A 17,915-nucleotide genomic window follows, 5' to 3' on the forward strand; every position below is an offset into this window, starting at 1 on the left:
ACCATAATCCTCTACCTGCTGCAGTCCATCTCTGATGGCTCCTTGATGTGGAATGCGGAAGACAAGTCCTCTTGTCCCAGTTTTCTAATTCACACTCAGCTCCTGCAAGATCAGCTGTGGCCTCCTTGAAGGCCATACCATGGCTCACTGCGTCCCTTCTCACTATCCCACTTCTTCATCTCTTACAGGCACAGTTCCCAAGAGAACTCAGTACCATCCCTGTCCACAAATCCCATTTCACAGTGTCCCCCGGGGAGCATGACCTAGGACTCTACATATGGAACAAAGCAAAACAAAATTTAAAAAGCCACCATTCAAAAATGAAAGCAAAGCAACAGAATTCTCTCTCCCCAACCTCTTAAATCTCATAAAATTTGCTTATAAAGCCATCAGGTTGAGTATAAAGAAAAGCTAGACCCACACTATACTTGTTCCCAATTTTGAAAGCTGAAAGAGCGTGAAATTAAGTGCACAGAGCAAAGTCTGCTGAAAGGTAAAGGTGGTGTAATACATCTATTGTGAGAAGTTCCAAGACCGAAGAAGCACTTGATCAGTAAAATATTATTGATCTGGTCCAAGAGAAAATCAATTTGGGATGGAGAACTCAGTGTGGCTACTCAGATAGCCTTCTGATGGAAGCACTACAGAAAGTACTCTAACCCCATGGCAGTTAAATAAAAAGATCTCAAGACCAAAAGGAGTGGAAACAAGGCATCATGGTAGTGATACTGGTGGGACTTTATACTTTCATGATGAGTATCGATTATTGGAACAAAGGGAATGAAAAGGATATGTTATAGTTAAGGCATGTGAAGAGCTGCAGGTTGTAGGGCAGCAGACATCATTATAGGAGAGAAATCATCAATAATGATACTAACAGGAAGAATAGTTAACTTCAATAGTTATGGACGAAGAACAAGCCGAAATACTTTTCAAATTACCAAGGAGAGTAAAAAAATGAAGAGAAACTTGACTCAGTTACCAAAAAATAGAAAAACAGATAAAAAGAAATAATAGCAAAATATAAATGCTAGAAATTAAATATAAAATGGAGCAATTAAAGCAGCTTTATAAGAAATATGAATGGGTATAGTTCTGTATCAAATGATTAGGTTAAAAAACAAAATCTAGCTATCTACTTACAAGAGTCAACCTTTGTCATTAAAAAATAAGAATTGAAAATAAATTTAAAAATAAAATAAGTTCAAAAATAACAAAATAAAACAGGAATGTACAAGGAGGATATTAAAGATAAGAGCTAAAAGAAAAAATATAGAAAGTATGTGAATGAAAATGAGTTTCTTTGAAAATATTGATGAATATCTAGATAAAACCCTATGAAGTCTGATTAGTGAGAAATAGAAAATGAAAGAAACACAATATTATAAAGGAGATATAAACATACATATAGTGAAAATAAAAAAATTGACTGGTATGTGCTACTGTACAGAAATATATGTTATGGAAGATTTTCTGGTAAAAATATGTAAGTGTACTCTATGATGTTAATATAACAAAGAAATAGCCTTACAATGCCTTTCTCAGGAGATGTGCTACCATTAATCACTGAAACATTGTAGCCAATGAAATCTTTTGGTGTATGGAAAGCCTATGACACCATCACTAGGCAGGGCCTATTCCTAGAATGCACCAATGCATCTCAGCCTTTACAATTTTATACACATTAGCTCATACAAAATATGTATAATCCATGGTGCTCAATGAGTTTTTGTACTCAGTTTTTACAGCAAAGAGATTGCAGGTTAGAGGTACAAGAGGGCAACACTGGAGGAGAAAGGGAGTCATTTATTGTTAGCCAAAGACATTAGTTATTAGTGCTTATTCATTTAATTCCTAGCATGCAAGTTGGAGAGAGGAGAGAGAAATAAGATAAGAATTTGTGCTGAGCACCTATTATGTTCCAGACTCCTCACTAAGTGCTCTGAATGCAATGGAATTTAATGGCTCCATCAAGTCCGGATGGATATGCAGTGCCCAAACAAGCAAACATATGCACACACTTGTATCTACAGAATACCTTCGAGAAACTTTCAATGATTAAAGAGAAACATCCAACATATTTTAAAGGAAGTTAGGAAGGCTTCTGCATGCAAATGTATTATCGAAATTAGTTGCAAATAGAAGTCAGTGTAGAAATGGGAAGGGGACATGTGGATGGGAGGACACAGGAGGGAAGGAAGATAAAGGAGTAAAAAGAATCAAGACACCATATGCATACACATCCATTCCCATCATCCTGAGGAAAAAATACATTCATTATGTGCTATTATGTATTAAAGCATGCTAATAAAAAGGGAAAAATAAACGCTTCAAAACCTGACAGACTTTATTCATGAGACAGGCAATATGGCAAGTTAAACTAATATGTGACGTCTGAGGTCTTGACATTGTTGGATAATAAGCTTATTAGAATGGTTCTGCTGGATGTACCCCACAGAGGCACAAGACACAGGTGCCCACCTGCATTTCTCAGGCTGTCTGAACGGGACGCATGTCTGCTGGAAGGACCGTCTCTGTCTCACAACGCCAGGGTAGATGCACTTTTCTACTCAAAACAGCTCTGTGTGGAGTCCTTGGGATCCTGGGAACGTGAATGCTTTCCAGGAGGAAGAAGACCTTTGGACATATTTTGTCGTAAAGCGGCTTCTCATCGTCTTTGGAGGACGCTTCCTGCTTCTTTTTCCTCTGGCATAGCCTGCGAATGGCGCTCGAGGTTTTCTTCTTCTGCTTGCCTTGAGGAAGGAGGTGTCCTGATAAGGTTATAGGGCCTGAGAGCTGGTGCCTTTCTATGGAAAGGGAGTCATCTTTCCCATCCTGCAGAGAAGCAACCGAGCAGAGGTCTGGTTGAAAGATGTTGTTAAGGAAATTTAAACCAAGCGAACTCTGGACACCTCAAATGCAAGACTTTGTTACTTAACAAGTTGGAGTAATAACTATTAGGTCAGTGACTGTAAGTCTATCCTATAAACAAAGATTATAAGATTTAAACAGGGGCTTTGCCCCAGCACAGTGATGTCAGCAGACAGCAGTGACAGCTGCCCCATCTTTGGGTTTCATCACTTAAAGCGACAGCATCCAGCTTTCCACTCTGCATCTATCATGAAGACACATTGATTTCCTTTCTGGAGAAACACATATTTCTTTTCTCCTGCTAAAAAGATAAATCTGACAGATTTTAATCAAATGTAGTTGTTCAAAGTACAGAAATGCCACATATGAAAACAAAATACAATGGGTTCTAAAGGGGCAGAGGCTTTGTGGCCAAGTAAGTTCCTTTGCAGAAAATGCTTGGATTAGTGCACACACACACACACACACACACGTGAACACACATGTGCACACACTCAGGCAACAGTGAAGCCTATGAGTTGGTTCTTTATTCCTCGAGATGCTTCATTTGTTTGTAGTGACATCAGCAAATGTTGGTTTAGTTAAAATTTCCACCAAAAATTGGACTCTCTGGATACTTTGTTTCACATAAGATCCTGTACTATTGGGTCATGGCCTTTAAAAAATGCGGTTTTCCTCAGACGAAGCAACTTGCGATAGATGATAGAGGAAGATGAACAATTGCCACTTCTGTTCTCTGCCAGGCCCTCATAACTGTGTTTTTGTGGAGCACTTGCCTACTTTTGGCCCAGTGAGTTGGGGAGCATTTGCAGCATTTCATGTAGAGATTCTGAGTAGCTCTCACTATTCTTTCCAACATGTCTGAGGACAGCCAAGATGTTTTGCTTCTGAATTTAGATAGACATTTATACCGATTTGTCTTAAGATGATATTAAAGAATCTGTGGGAGAGACTTAAAATCAACAAGGCTTGATGCTTGTTACATCTCATTCATTGATTAGTTGGGTTCCTCTCATTACAGGTTGAGCATGAGCTGATTTTTAATGGTAAGTTTTGAAATATTCGAGGCCCTTGCATATCTTGTCTTCTCTTCTGAGTATAGATATGACTGATTGCATTTTCATTAGAATAAAGAGAGTGGATGCCTCTTATTCACACCTAGTGGTAATTTCCTGGGCATAAAATATCTTATTTTAGTTAATTTTTAGGGGTGAAAATAAAAAAGGATTTCATATCATGAATGGAAGTGTAGAGATGCTGTTTTAATTGGCGTTCAGTCCATTTCTTCCTTAAATAGTTCATCTTTTCAACAAGTTTTTTTTCATTTTATCGTCATAATTTCATATATTATACTAACATATATTATTTAAAGAGAATTCCATATTGGAAAGAAAAGTATTGGAAAGAGATTTATCTTAATAATACATAGTGGTTTGTTTATTGTATATATGCATATATCATTCTCAGCTACTTTAGAGGCTGAGGTAGGAACATCCCAAGTGTGAGGCCAGCCTGGGCAACTTAGCAAGATAATGTCTCAAAAGAAAAATGTTAAAAGGGATGGGATGGTGCTTGGTGATCCCCAGGTTTAATCCTTATGTACCAAAAATGGGGCTCTTTGAAAATACACTCTTAGTATGTTTCCATTTTCATTGCTAATTCTCTAAAAATTACAAACATTATTACTTATATGAAAATGTCTCCATTAGCTGAATTGTCCTGCAATGCATTATTGAGGTAATTTTGATAAGCACTTGGTTTGAGAATGATCTCACAACTCTAATTTTGGGCTTGGTAGCCCACTTAGAGATATTTCTAAAGAAGATATTTCTAGAAAAATTGCATGGCCAAATCAGAAGTTCCCTTGTCAGAATAATACTAGAAGAGATTAAATTTAAATCATAAGAGAAATCAATTATCTTCTTACAGTAAAATATAAAAAAAAGGAGTCAATAAAAGCGGGCAAACACATTCACTTCAATATTATGTTGTCCTTATTAAGCTTCAGCCATGAAATCAGTGGTTAAAAATGTGTCCCAATTTCTGCCAGGTACTGGTGTTATTTGAGACTTTAACCCAAAATGAAAGGCCATCCTGACACAGGAAATATGTGATTCTTTCCAGAAAGAATATTTGCCATGCTCCAAACTACAGCCACTAGAAGATATGATGACAAACACAAAATATTACCTGGATCATGATTTATCCATGCTGAGCAGACAATAAACTCACTGCACTCCTCTGCCCCTACAGAAAGTGTTCCCAGCTAGCTATAACTCCAGCACAGTACTTTAAAGCAATACTTCCCAAAGTTATCGAGATTTTTCTTATTTACAAAAGAAGCAATTCATTTTGTTGGACATTTCAAACTGGCAAATGGCCAACAACAATTTTGACGAAAGCTGGATACAAAAGGTATTGCAAAAACACAAAGTGAAAGAATATTTAGGAAAGATGGAAACAAAAAGGAAGATTATTCATCCTTCCATATGGCTTTTTAGAGCCGTTTACAATTATGCACTGTTTATAGTAGTTTCTATAAAATTTTCCCCATTGAGAAGGCAGAAGATTGAATAAGTTTGTGAACGCATCACAAAAGAAAGAGAAGGGATTCAGAATGACAATGGAATTTAGCTGATTGTTTGAGAATCTGCAGAGTGATAATGACACTCTTAACCAGGAGAATAGGATCTCATTTGCTTTTCCAGCAAGGGATTTAAAGAGCTTAACCGAAAATTAAAGTTGCTAGTCGTAGTGTGAAAAGTAAACAATAACAGTTCTTCCACAATTATGCATCTGATTGAAACAGGTACAGCACATCAAAAGTCTTAGAACCGTGTTTAGTTCATCCATCTCGCCTGTGGAAATGTACTTCAAGAAAAAGGAGACTGAGGGCTTTCTGCAGAGGCATTTAGATAACTTTAAAAGACACATAACTTAGTCCATGTGCCATGCCTCCAATTCTTGTCCTTGGTCTCTCATGACTAAACTATTAAAATAATTTCTAGCCATTTAGTAGCTAAATGCAATTCTTAGAGATTTCATAGTCCATTCCATAGCTGCCAAAGAAAGACTTTCTTACACAATTCCAGCTAAATTACAAGACATTTTATTCTTCAAATTATTTATAGATATTCACTAACAATTTCCCTCTTCCAAATCCATCACCACCTCACAATTCCCTTAAGGAAGATGAAATTTTTTTAAACTTCCCCTTTGAACTGGCTTTCTAGCTGCTTTGGAATTAATTCTTGGAGCTTTCTCAAATTTTCCTGTAATTTCCTAAAACTGGGAAGTCAAACTATGGCATTTTCTCCAGAAGATACTGACCTTGGTCACAGAATCAAGTGGGGTTGACTCTCAGCCTAACCAGGTAGTAGATGTTCAACCTCACAAAAGTTACTAACTCTTTTAAATCTTAGAGTTTCTCACATAAAAAAAAAAAAACAGAAATGAGAATGTCAACCTTACAGAGATTACATGCACTGATGTATTAAAAGATCTAGCTTAGTAAAAGAGAAGCTTAGTAAATAATACTAGGCTAAACTCAGAGGTAGAAAGAAAGCTGGAGAAAATGATATAACTTGCTGCTCTTTGACTTTTCTATGTATTATTCTTATCTGCTGATTTTATCAACGGTTTTATGCACACGTACATTTGCCAGATTCTCGTGATTGTTCTTCTTTTTTGGTCTGACACACTTCCTGCTCATTTTGTCACTGACCAATCTGATTTTGGAATGCCAGACCTTCAAGAAATCAAATCTTCTCTGGAAAAGTGATTTCTGCAGCAGGGGAAGTCACACTGGGATGTTCCGGTTAGTAAGATGGCACTGATGTAGCACAAGATGCTGGGGTGGCCAGAACTAGCGACACCTCTGTCTGAAGCACCCAGGATTAGTCACTTGACTGCCTCGCTATGTAGCTAGTAATTCAGAGATAATCATGTTACCAAGAGCCCATTTAATCTGCATTTGGTGTATCTCGAATTTTCATATTCATTAATAGAGCCGTCAAAGTTTCATTGGGTCTCACTGGTGCTGGACACATCAGTGGCTCCTGTGGAGGGGGTGGAGTGTGAGCACTGGGAGCCTCTGGTTGCCAGATGGCGGCTGTTAATCTGCTTGCTCCAGGGGTGTGAGGGGGGGGCTAAGCTTGCCTGGCCCCCAGCCAGCTGGGCTGGCTCTCTCCTCTGGTTATACATGGCCTCATGGCAGGATCTACTCTCCTCTACCAGCAGGCGTAAAGCACAGGGTGGAGAAAAAGGAATGGATGCCCGATGAAGGGAAGGAAGAACACCTGACCTTTCTTCCCAGAAGGATTCCTAATTCTGTCCTTCTGGCCCCTGGCCTGGGCCACCATACATGAAATCCCTGTGGATGGCAGTGTGGTAGACTGCAAATGTGTGAGCACGGCAATCAGAAAAACCTGGCCTTCAGTTCTAACTCTTCTTCTTCCTGTTACTATAATGAAAAACCTGAGGCTGGGTACTTATCAAGAAAAAAGTTTTAGTTAGATCACAGTTTAGGAGCCGAAAGTCCCAGTAGCATTGTGACGGCTGTACTGAAGGCCTCCTGGTTGCATGGCTTCCAGGCAGATGGCCGAGGGTATTCAAGAAGGGGAGGCAGGAAGCCAGAGCAAGGGGAGAGGCCAGTTCCAGCCTTCCACAAGGCTCACTTCTTAAAGGTCTGTGACCTCCCAACATCACCACACATGAACACTTGGGAAACCCAATCAAAATATATCCAAAGCACAGCCACAAGCTCTCCGAAGAAAGGCAAAGCAACCACTACCTTTGAGTCTCAGGTGATAGGAACCTGCTTCTTTGCTCTGATGGGTGCTCCATAGAGTTGCCCAGATGGGGAAGCTGGGTGGAGACGAATCCCTCAGTCTTATGCCACGGCTGAGCCACTCGGGAGCAATGCCCACAGAGGCTCTCACACACGTACCCCCAGGGACAGATGAGGACACTATGTGCAGGCTACCACACTGCCACGTGTGGTCTTGAGAGTCTTCACCACCGAGCAGGTGGATAATCACGTCAGTGAGGCGGATCAGGCAATGCCATGCAAAAAGCTTGAAGTAGGCCAGACAGAACTTCACAGCTATACGGCATGAAAAGAAGACAGAGTACTCTATAGGTGCCTTTTATATAAATTAAAACGTGTACAATAAGGGCATGAGCATTGTAAATGAGGAAGTTCTGTGTGCTATGAGAATACACACATTTCAAGGATATCACTGCCCCTGCTTATGGGTTGAGGGAGGGAAGTAGAAAGGGGTGGGGCTAGAAAATAATAAGTAGAACAAGGGCCTGGTGCAATCATATAATAATAGTGCACTATGAGTTGAGTCATTGAGCATTATTCAACATTATGTCTCTGGGCTTAAAAGAAAAATAATAAAAGCTCAATAAAAGAAAAATCCCAGGAAAAAGACAATCTAATTCATAGTTCTGTGGGCTTTAGGGTGAAGGCATGAGGAATAATACTCATGTGGCTATAGAATGATCCCTCTCTCTCTCCTCTCTCTCTCCTCTCTCTCTCTCTCTCTCTCTCCCTTTCTCGGCCGGTAGCAAGCAGAATGGCCCCAGATCCGCATTCATTCGCTTCTGTCTGAACTCTCAATCTCTCTGAAGTCAGTTGCCGAAACTGAAAGGCATTTGCCTAGTTCTTCCCATTGCTCATTTAAGACCCACGTTTTGTGACTTGGTCACCATGGAACTTTCAGAGGGTGCGATGCTCATTCTTGTTAAACCAGTTGAGAACTTCCTGGATTCCCAACCCTTCGGCTCTGTGTGTAAGCGTGGCTCTCTTTGTCGTCAATGAGACCTTCGTGTGCAGTGAGGCAGAGGGTATTCCTGTGTGCAAAAGGACTACAGGGGGACTCCCATCATTTCCTTAGAGCCTGAGAGAGAAATGGCAAACACGTTTTGGTGCACGCTTGGCAGTATTGTTTTGTTAACTTATCATTTTTAAATAGGAATGCCTATTTATTGAAATGATATCATTGTCACTGTCGAACTGATCTTAATCATCACCAAGCACAGCCAAGCAGAGAAAGAAACAATTTTCCTCTTGAATGACATCATTCATATAAGACTTGCCTTGTTTGCAGCTCTGTGTCCATTTCCTTTAAATATAATAAATTAGGCCAGCACAAATAAAGAACTGAAGAGAGCATGGCATGAGCCACTACTTTACTTGCTTTAGGAAGCTAATTTTTTGTTTTTGATAGCACTGAAGATGAAAATCACCTGGATGCTTCCAGGGTAAGAGACAGTGCTTAGGTTTCCCTTCCATCTGGCACCATCTTCTTCTTTTTCTATACATTTTTTCCTCTTTCTTCTTTTTCTATTCCTCCTCTTTCTTAGTTGGCCACTGAATGCCTTATCCATGTGAAGATAAATGATTTCAGGATGGGTATATGACACAGACTATGCCAACCCAAGGCTTTCATGAAGTCCCCTTGGAGATATAAGGAAATATGTGCTCTCTTTTCTAGAACAGCCACATAGAAAACAGTAACTAGTGAGGAAGAGAGCCTGGCCGAGAAGGCTGACAGTGAAGACAGATGGTAGAAGAGCGCAAGGCAGAAACAAGGATGAGGGGGTAATTGCCATTGCCCACCTGCCTGGATTCAGCCGTACCTGAAGTCCGAAGTCACTACATTCTTCACTAATGGGGACTCATCTATTCCCTGGCTTGGTTGTAGCTGGTTTGAGTCCACTTTTTGTCACTCACAAACCAAAGATTTCTGAGTAATGTGCCAAGCAAGGAAGACAAATACTGGCACACTGAGGAACATACATTCTTTATCAAACATTTAGTTCATGTTTACTTTATAGCAGGAAGTGCTAGTGCATAGTAATATCATGTGACTCATTTCAAAGAAAGAAATCTAGGTATTTGTTCAAAGATATTTGCCATATCATCGGATATCTGAAAAAGTTGGTATGAATATGTGTTCGTATGTGCATGTTTGTATGTTTTTCTGTGTGTGTGGATGCACACTTTTACTCCAGTGACTAAAAAATAAACTGGCTGTATCTTAGATCACCTGGATATATGCTACATAGAGACAGTAATCAGTGACTTCTATGCCAATGCTTTCATTCCTGACTACATTTGTGTGAGGGAACAAAGAATTATTTTAATGGTCATAGGCTGATAATCTGTGTAACTTTAGGCAATTTGCTTAATTTCTTTGTGCCTTTAGTTTTTATCTGTAGAGATAATAATATCTGTATCAATTGATGGTTGTATGTAATAAATTAACAAACCTATATAAAGTGCTTAGAGTAGTGGCTGACACAATAAAATCACTCAGCGAATGATAGCCTTTGCTATCATTAATGCTATTATTTTTATAAATAGTATTATATTAACATGGAGAAATGTTCACTAGTAGCTTGAATAATTTGCCTGCATCACCCAATTTGATACAGTAAATCTATACTGCCATGCAATATTCTTTCACATTTTGGCTGTTGCAGTTTGAAAAGAGCAGTTATTTTTCCAAAGGTTTACACATTTGGTAATATCTGCAGAATCTGCTATCACGTATGAGTGACTGGAAAACACATTCGTTCCTCCAGAAGAATTAAAAGAATTTTTTTTTAAACACAAATGTGGTCTGGTCTTGAATGTCTTTAATCAAGATTGGAAGTATAACTACTTAAAATTTTGGTTACAGCTGTTACACTTGCAAACAGACCTAATCACGAGAGATGAACTGTTGTTTTGACAAGAATTTCTTTCTTATTTTTATTTCCCTAACATATCACTGAGTATAAAAAGAAAAGTTTGAAGTGAACTCTTTTTTATGTCATTGGTCATTTAAAATGTTTTTAAAGTTGGACCTCCCGAAAGATTTTGTGTGTTTCATGTTAGTAACATACACACTTTGTTGAACTTGACACATCTAAAAGTTTTCTTTGTTTATGGATTTTTTTTCCCCACAAAAACATGATTTCAAAAGGCTAAAATATGTGTCTGTGGTCAGATCATTTTTGGACAGGGAAATAGTTTTGAATTAATAAGGAATAAAAGTTATTTCTCAATAGTATTGCTTAAGGGGATGGTACATTCTGGATTTTCCATAAATTTTAGAAAAGAAAAGTACTTGATTTATTAATTTATCGAAGTTTTCTGGGAATGTATTTTTAAATTTTGGATCTGTATGTTATTTCATCCAATTCTGGGAAAGTACATCCTCTTTATTGGTAGCTAAATAGTGTGAAATGAATGATTCATTTAATTGCACAAATATAAATTTCAATATTTTGTCAAAAAGTAAAAGCCAATCAAAAGCATGTAAAAGAAAATTTTCTGTTTTTACTTTAAAAAATATTTCATAGCAAAATAATTAATTAACAAGTTAATACACTATTACTATCTTCAAATTAGCTACTCAGAATAAAAGACAAACCAAAATGATTCTTACAAAAACGAAACAAAGAAATAATAACACTAAAGTTTCTTTCCAACAAAGTAAGATAAACTAGCAGTATAAGCAAAACAAAAATCCAACAATAACAAATCCTGGTGAGCGCATGGGGAAAAAGGGACTCTTCTATATTGCTGGTGGGAATGTAAATTAGTACAACCACTGTGGAAATCAGTGTGGAGATTCCTCATTAAACTAAAAATAGACATTCCATTTGACCCAGTCATCTCCTTTTAGGTATCTTCCCCAAAGAGTGAAAAGCATCATATTACAGGGATATATACAAACCCATGTATATAGCAGTACAACTTATAATACAGTAGCTAGATCTTGGAAACAACATATATGTCCATCAACTGATGAATAGATTTTAAAAATGTAGTATTTATACATAGTGGAATACAACTCTGCTATAAAAAAGATAAATAAGGTATTTGTAGGCAAATGGGTTCAACTTGAGAACACAATATTAAGTGAATCAAGTTAGACACACAAGCTCAAATATCACAAATATCACAAAATAAAGAACAAACATAGAAAAATGATAGCGTGTAAGGAGAAGTTCCAATACTTGCCCAAAATACATATTCTGTTGTTTCAAAAATATTTTTAAATAAAACTTTCTTTGATATTTAGGTTATTTCTGGTCAGAGCTCCTGCTAGAAACTGGAAGAAATACTTTGAAATTTTTCTCTTCTTTTTAGATTACTCTTACTAAATGACCTCTGATGCTGCAACATTAAAAAAAAAAAAGAATTTTTTTCCCATTTTATATCATTGGTTGACTGATCATTTTCCTTAGTAGAATTTTTTGGTTCATTAAGACTACTTAATCTTTGTTCTTTAGCAGACATCCAGGTAAATGAAAAATACTAGACTTGCATATTGACACTCTTGATTATGGATAGCAATTATTCCATGAACGCGAACCATAAGTTTTAGGTTTTGTGAATACTGAATGCACTTAAAAGACAGGGAGTCATATTCTCCTAATGCTTAAGCAATTCCACTAAATAAGCAAATCAGATATCCTTAGAAGCAGCATTAAGGTACACCACGAATCATTTAGTAATACAGTATGCAGAAAAGATGTGTTAGAGTTTTTGTTTGTTTGTTTTTTAAGTATTAGAGATGGAACCCAGAGCCTTTGCACTGATCTACATCCTCGCCTTTTAAAAATTTTTTATTTTGAGACAGGGTCTCGTTAAGTCACTAAGTTAGTTGCCAGGATGGGTCTCAAAATTGTGACCCTTCTGGTTCAGTCTCCCAGGGAAATATTGCTGGCTGGTCAGCTCTAGGAAGAAGAGGAACAGGTACGTCTGCTCCATTGTACTTCACATTATCAGTGTGTTTCACTTCCATCCAGTGTTCCAGAAATAACGCTCAAATTTTAAATTTAGACTTAGTCAATACTGTTCATGTTCTCCTGGGAATGATGTACGTTCAGCCCAGTATTCCATACACAAAGGGCATCTGGATATTTCTAGTCCTTGCTTAGCTGCGGGCACACGTAAAACCAAATAAGCATGGATGACCCTTGGAGATATCACCAGGCCCTCCTGCGCATGCTCTGGTCCCTGCCATAGCTCCATCCGGGCTCCCCTGGGCCCAGTAGTTCTCTACAGCTGTCCCGGGGGAAGAGTCCCAGTTGCTGTGAGTTCTGTGGTGGCTAGGGGAGGCAGATCTTCCTGTCTGTGTGTCAAACTTGATCACGTTAGTATGCAGGCAGCACCTTCTGGATGCGGGGATCATACTGACTTTCATAAAAAATCATTCATCTGTCTGATTCTGTCTTCTTAGATCATCTCATTGACTCAGTTTGTTGTCCTGGAAGCACATAGCAGCAATTGCTTCCATCTCTAATATCTGGCCTCAAGTTTTTCCCCAGAACCCCGTGCCACTTCAAACTCCTCCTCCTGTCAAAACCCCAGCAATCATGCAAATAAATGGTTTGAAGGTAGCCGGTTAGGGGGGTTTGTAGCCTGAAGTCCCAGCACTTTGTTTCACGACTTAGCATATTTCATTGTAATGGATCCTTTGTGTGACTTAAGAACAGAGTGAAGATTGGGTCTCAATGGGTAGAATAGACCCCGAAGTTTTCCGAGAAGTTTATTTTTTGTTTTTGTGGTTCTGACTCTATTTGGCTTTTAAGAAATTTACTACCTATCGCTGATGGGTATAAATGCAGACATCGTCATGAAAAGTAAGAATTTAAGTTTGTGAAAGATCAAAATGAGATTGCCATGATGTTCTTTGGGGATGATCCAGATGTTGAAGAGGTGTGGGAGAATTTAGTCGTGACTTCTGCATGATATTTGCATGCAGAGAACTTTAAAAAAGGCGACATTTCTTTCCTATGCTCATATTTACTCTGTGTTAAGGTCATAGGATCTCTTTGGCAATGCTACCAATGCTATTTTGGAAAACTCCAGATCAGTGTTCGAATGGAGTGGGATGGAAATTTTGAGCCTAGCAACAATAAATATATTTTATGTTCCTGTAATGTTCAAGCTGGAATATGTCTGACAGTTGGTGAAAGTTCTTCTTTCACTTGAACTCCTAAACAATACTTTTTTGTTGTTTATAAGTTTCAGAGATTTTTTTTCCTGCATTTACTGCAAAGTCAAATGTAGATATAATCTACTTTAAGTAGTTTTGGCAAAATAATATGCATATTTGCTTTTTGATAAAGGAAAAACCCCACAACATCTTTTACTGTGTTGCAGATGTGAGATATCTGTCCACGCAGCCTTCTATCTTGGGGACCTATCCAATACTGGTTTATAAATTTCATATAAAAAGATTGCTTATTGATTATTTGTTTTCTTTTAAAGATGTAAAATTTTATATGATGATTTGACTGAAACTGTCTGTCGTATTCAAAATTGATCAAACAAAAATCATATTAAGTGTGTTAATGTTCTTTTTTTTTTTTTTTTTTTTTTAGTACCAGGGATTGAACTCAGGTCTTTCCGCTTGCGAGGCAGGCGGCGGAACCACTGAGCTAAATCCCTGGCCTGTGTTAGTGTTCTTAATATTGGATTTCCCTATAAGGTCAGTTTATAATAGAACAACTCTGTGGATATATATTTATCTATCCTTGGTTTGTTTATATGGTTTTTTTGGTACTGGGGATGGAACTCGGGACCTTGCGCTTGTGAGGCAGGCTATGGAGCCACTGAGCTAAATCCCCGGCCCTGTCCATATATTTTTAATTCATCATGTTTCCATGTGTAGCCTACTGTAAGATTCTTAAAGGGGGACTCAATGCTCAGGGTCTTTTTTTCCTGTGTTACCGGGGATCAAACCCAGGGCCTTGGCACTGAGCTGCATCCCCAGCCCTTTTACATTTTTTTTTTTTTTTTTTTTTAGTGATGCTGAATCTGAGCCTCAGAGAAAGGAGTGATGGTAATTCCCTCCTTGTCTTTCATTTGATCCATATCCTACAGCCCACAGCTGGACACTTTACATTAAGAAGGTGCCATACCCCGCAAGGCTGGCAGGACCAAATGGCACTGATCATTGGTGTGTTTGAATTCCAGGGTCAGGTTAGTTACTGTCAGTAAGGTCTTCCTGTGGTGACACAAGACTTCCCTATCGGAGCTGGGGCTGGCAGCTGAGACTCTTCCAACTATGTACCAGACGGACCTTGGTGAGTGAACTAGGATGGACAGCAGTGGAAACTGGACTCCTGCCTGAGGGTGGCCCCCACCCTGCCTACAGTGTGCAGTAGTTCCAACACTGTATTCTGGCTCAGCCCTTGAGTTTCTGGACCCTCTCTGCCTTGAATTTCTGAACCTTTTCTACCCAACCTTGTTCCTTATAGACAGAGAAGGGAAGCTGGATGGAAAAGGGACAAACTACAGCAAATCGGACCCACGGGACAAAGCTACCTGTGTCTTTGGGCAGCAACTTTTTATATGACAGAAGTTTCCTAGGAGACATAGTGGGAAGGGTAACGCTCATCCAAAGTCTTCCTTGTAACCTGGGATGACATTGTAGCAGTTTGGCTTGTCCCTTGGTGCTGTGCTATCTGCGATCTACTCTCATCCAATTCAGCAAACATTTTATTGAGCGCATACTATATGATTGCACTGATGCAGGAAATGGGATAGAAAATGACAAAGGCAGAGCCCAGGCCTCCTTGCAGCAATGTAAGATGAGAAGAAAGGGCTGACGGTGGGATTAGCGTGATGAGAACACAATCCTGTGAGATAAGAATAGTTTTATTTTCCCCAGAGGATTAAGCATTCTGGAACGTTCGGTTATCTCACATTACTTGAACTTCTTGCCCTTACAGGTAGGCTTTGGTTGTAGTAGTTCTGAAGTGTTGTGAAGTCTTTGTGGCCTTTTGTGATCATAGTTGAGTCATGTAGGCAACACAGACATCAAGCTGGGGGATCGAAGCTTGCAGTTGTATCACTGCAGTAGAGAACATTGATCAGAGGTTGGAATTGGGGCAAGCACTGGACAGGGGCTCTCAAAGTCATCTTTTTTCACTTACAAAGGATTTTTGTGAATCTTCTGTGTACGCTGGCTTACAAGCAGCAAAGGGGAAGGGTGTGGTCGGTAGGGTGCTCAATCTAGAAACCATCAAAGGAGCAGATGGTCTCGTTCTGGTGATTTCCTCAATTGAGGTATTTTCTATCTTTTTCTTTCTTTGAAGGTAACCTGAATCTTATGTGTAAACATCTCTGTTATATTTATATAATATGCGCTTATGAATTTTTGTTCATATTTACAAACAAGCAATTTTAATGCCTCCAATAATATCTTAGAACTCTAAAAAGTCCAAGACACAAAAAATAGTTGTCAAAGTAACATAGAGACCTCTCTTGTGTAGCTATTTACTTAAAGGTGAGGTGGGGTTAGTTTTAAATGCCCCATCCAATCTTTTCCTTCAAGTAACTCCTTTTGCAGAGTTATTTAAGTATTTTTGAAATTCCCATGTGACATTTTCACATGTCCTCAGATTTAATTACTGCGCAACATTATTAGGTGGACTTGGTGTTTTTAGTTATCTACTAGGGGCTGAGCCACATTATTTTCAATGGTGAGAGGCTGGGGAACCCACTTGCAATGGGCTCGAAAACACACAGTAGGAGAAAGGGAGGGGTGTTCATTGTGTCACTCACCTGGCAACCCAGTTATCTAACTGTGATGAAAATGTAACCACGATAGCAGTAGCCATGGAGAAGATGAAAATGGCATAGGGGTTAGGACAGTAGTAGGAACCTGTGTGCCGAGTGTCTCAGGAAACTGGAGACTTTGTTTGCATGACTATAACTACCCCATTTCATCCTCACAACCAGCCAAGAAGGAGATGTTCATGTACACCTTTTTATAGAGGCAAAACTTTTTCTTCACATTCATGCCCACCTCGCAATGGGCCTCACAGCAGCTGGACAAGCCTGGGTTTGATTCCAGACCCCACGCTGTGAGTTTCTACAAAGTACTAGGTTAAGAGTTTCTTGCCAGGGTTCCCTTCTGAGGGACAAAGAGAGTGCGCTAAAGTGAGTGATACCTCGGTTCATGAAGGCTTCTGTTCGTGAACGATTCAGTTCATGAACATAAGCATTCAGCTAAAATTTGCTCCCTTCGGCGAACTCTGCATCAAGTGGTGAGAACGACCATGGCCATCTCCCCCAGAACTGTGGAATTTATTAAGTTCATGGGCCAAAGTACTACTGTATTTTTAATTTTTATGATGCCAGAAATGGAGCTGCTAGATGCGGCCCTGCCTGCAGCTGTGTGCAGGTCCCTGTCATTTACCCTCTCTAAGCCCTACTCTCCTCTGCAGTGGGAGATCAAAAGTCACAGATCTCTGTACAATGCCAGGAATATGCTAATTGGCTTCTATTTGGTAAATAACAGCAAAACACTTCAGCAGCAGTGAGTCTTTCTTTCCAACTTACCTACTACCTACCTGTGCCCACCATACTTGTGGAATGAAACTAACTCAGGCCTTGCCTGAGTTGATCTTTGCTTATGTCACCAGCTCCGTCTTAGCCGTTCTCCCTTTCTTATTTCTCACATGGCCCAAATGTCAGCTTTCGGCCCCAGGATCTTTAAACATGTTTCTTTGGCTGAAAAATACCATTTCAACCATGTATGAACTTACTATTCTTTCTTGTCCTTAAGATCTCATCTTAAATGTTGCTTCCCAAGGGAGACACACCTGAAATCCGAAAACATCAGACCTCCATCTCATATGCACAGAGTAACTTCCCATCTGGAAAACTCCTGCCAGTGCTAATCACATACTCAGCTAATCATTAGTTGTCTGATGTTTGTCTCTATCACTAACAGGTAACCACAAGGAGGGCAGCAGCTGTGTTTGCCATATTCATGTCTTACCTACGGCTCTTGGCATGGGGCATCAATAATGGGCACTCAGTGAGTGTTCATTGATGAATATATAAATGAACAAATGAGTTGATGAATAAATAATTGCCTTGTTTCAAAGATTTCTCTTTACCTTTCCTAATCTGTTTTTGTTAGAAGAACATACGATGAGATCCACGAAGGCTTTTACCAAAGTCACAAGTTTTGCCCAAAGTAGTGCCCTTTTCACCCCTGATCAGAACATTTCCTCCA

This window comes from Heterocephalus glaber, unplaced genomic scaffold (genome assembly GCF_053883595.1).
Source record: "Heterocephalus glaber isolate CG9 unplaced genomic scaffold, H.glaber_assembly_v1.0 deba00001531, whole genome shotgun sequence".
Lineage (NCBI taxonomy): Eukaryota > Metazoa > Chordata > Mammalia > Rodentia > Bathyergidae > Heterocephalus > Heterocephalus glaber.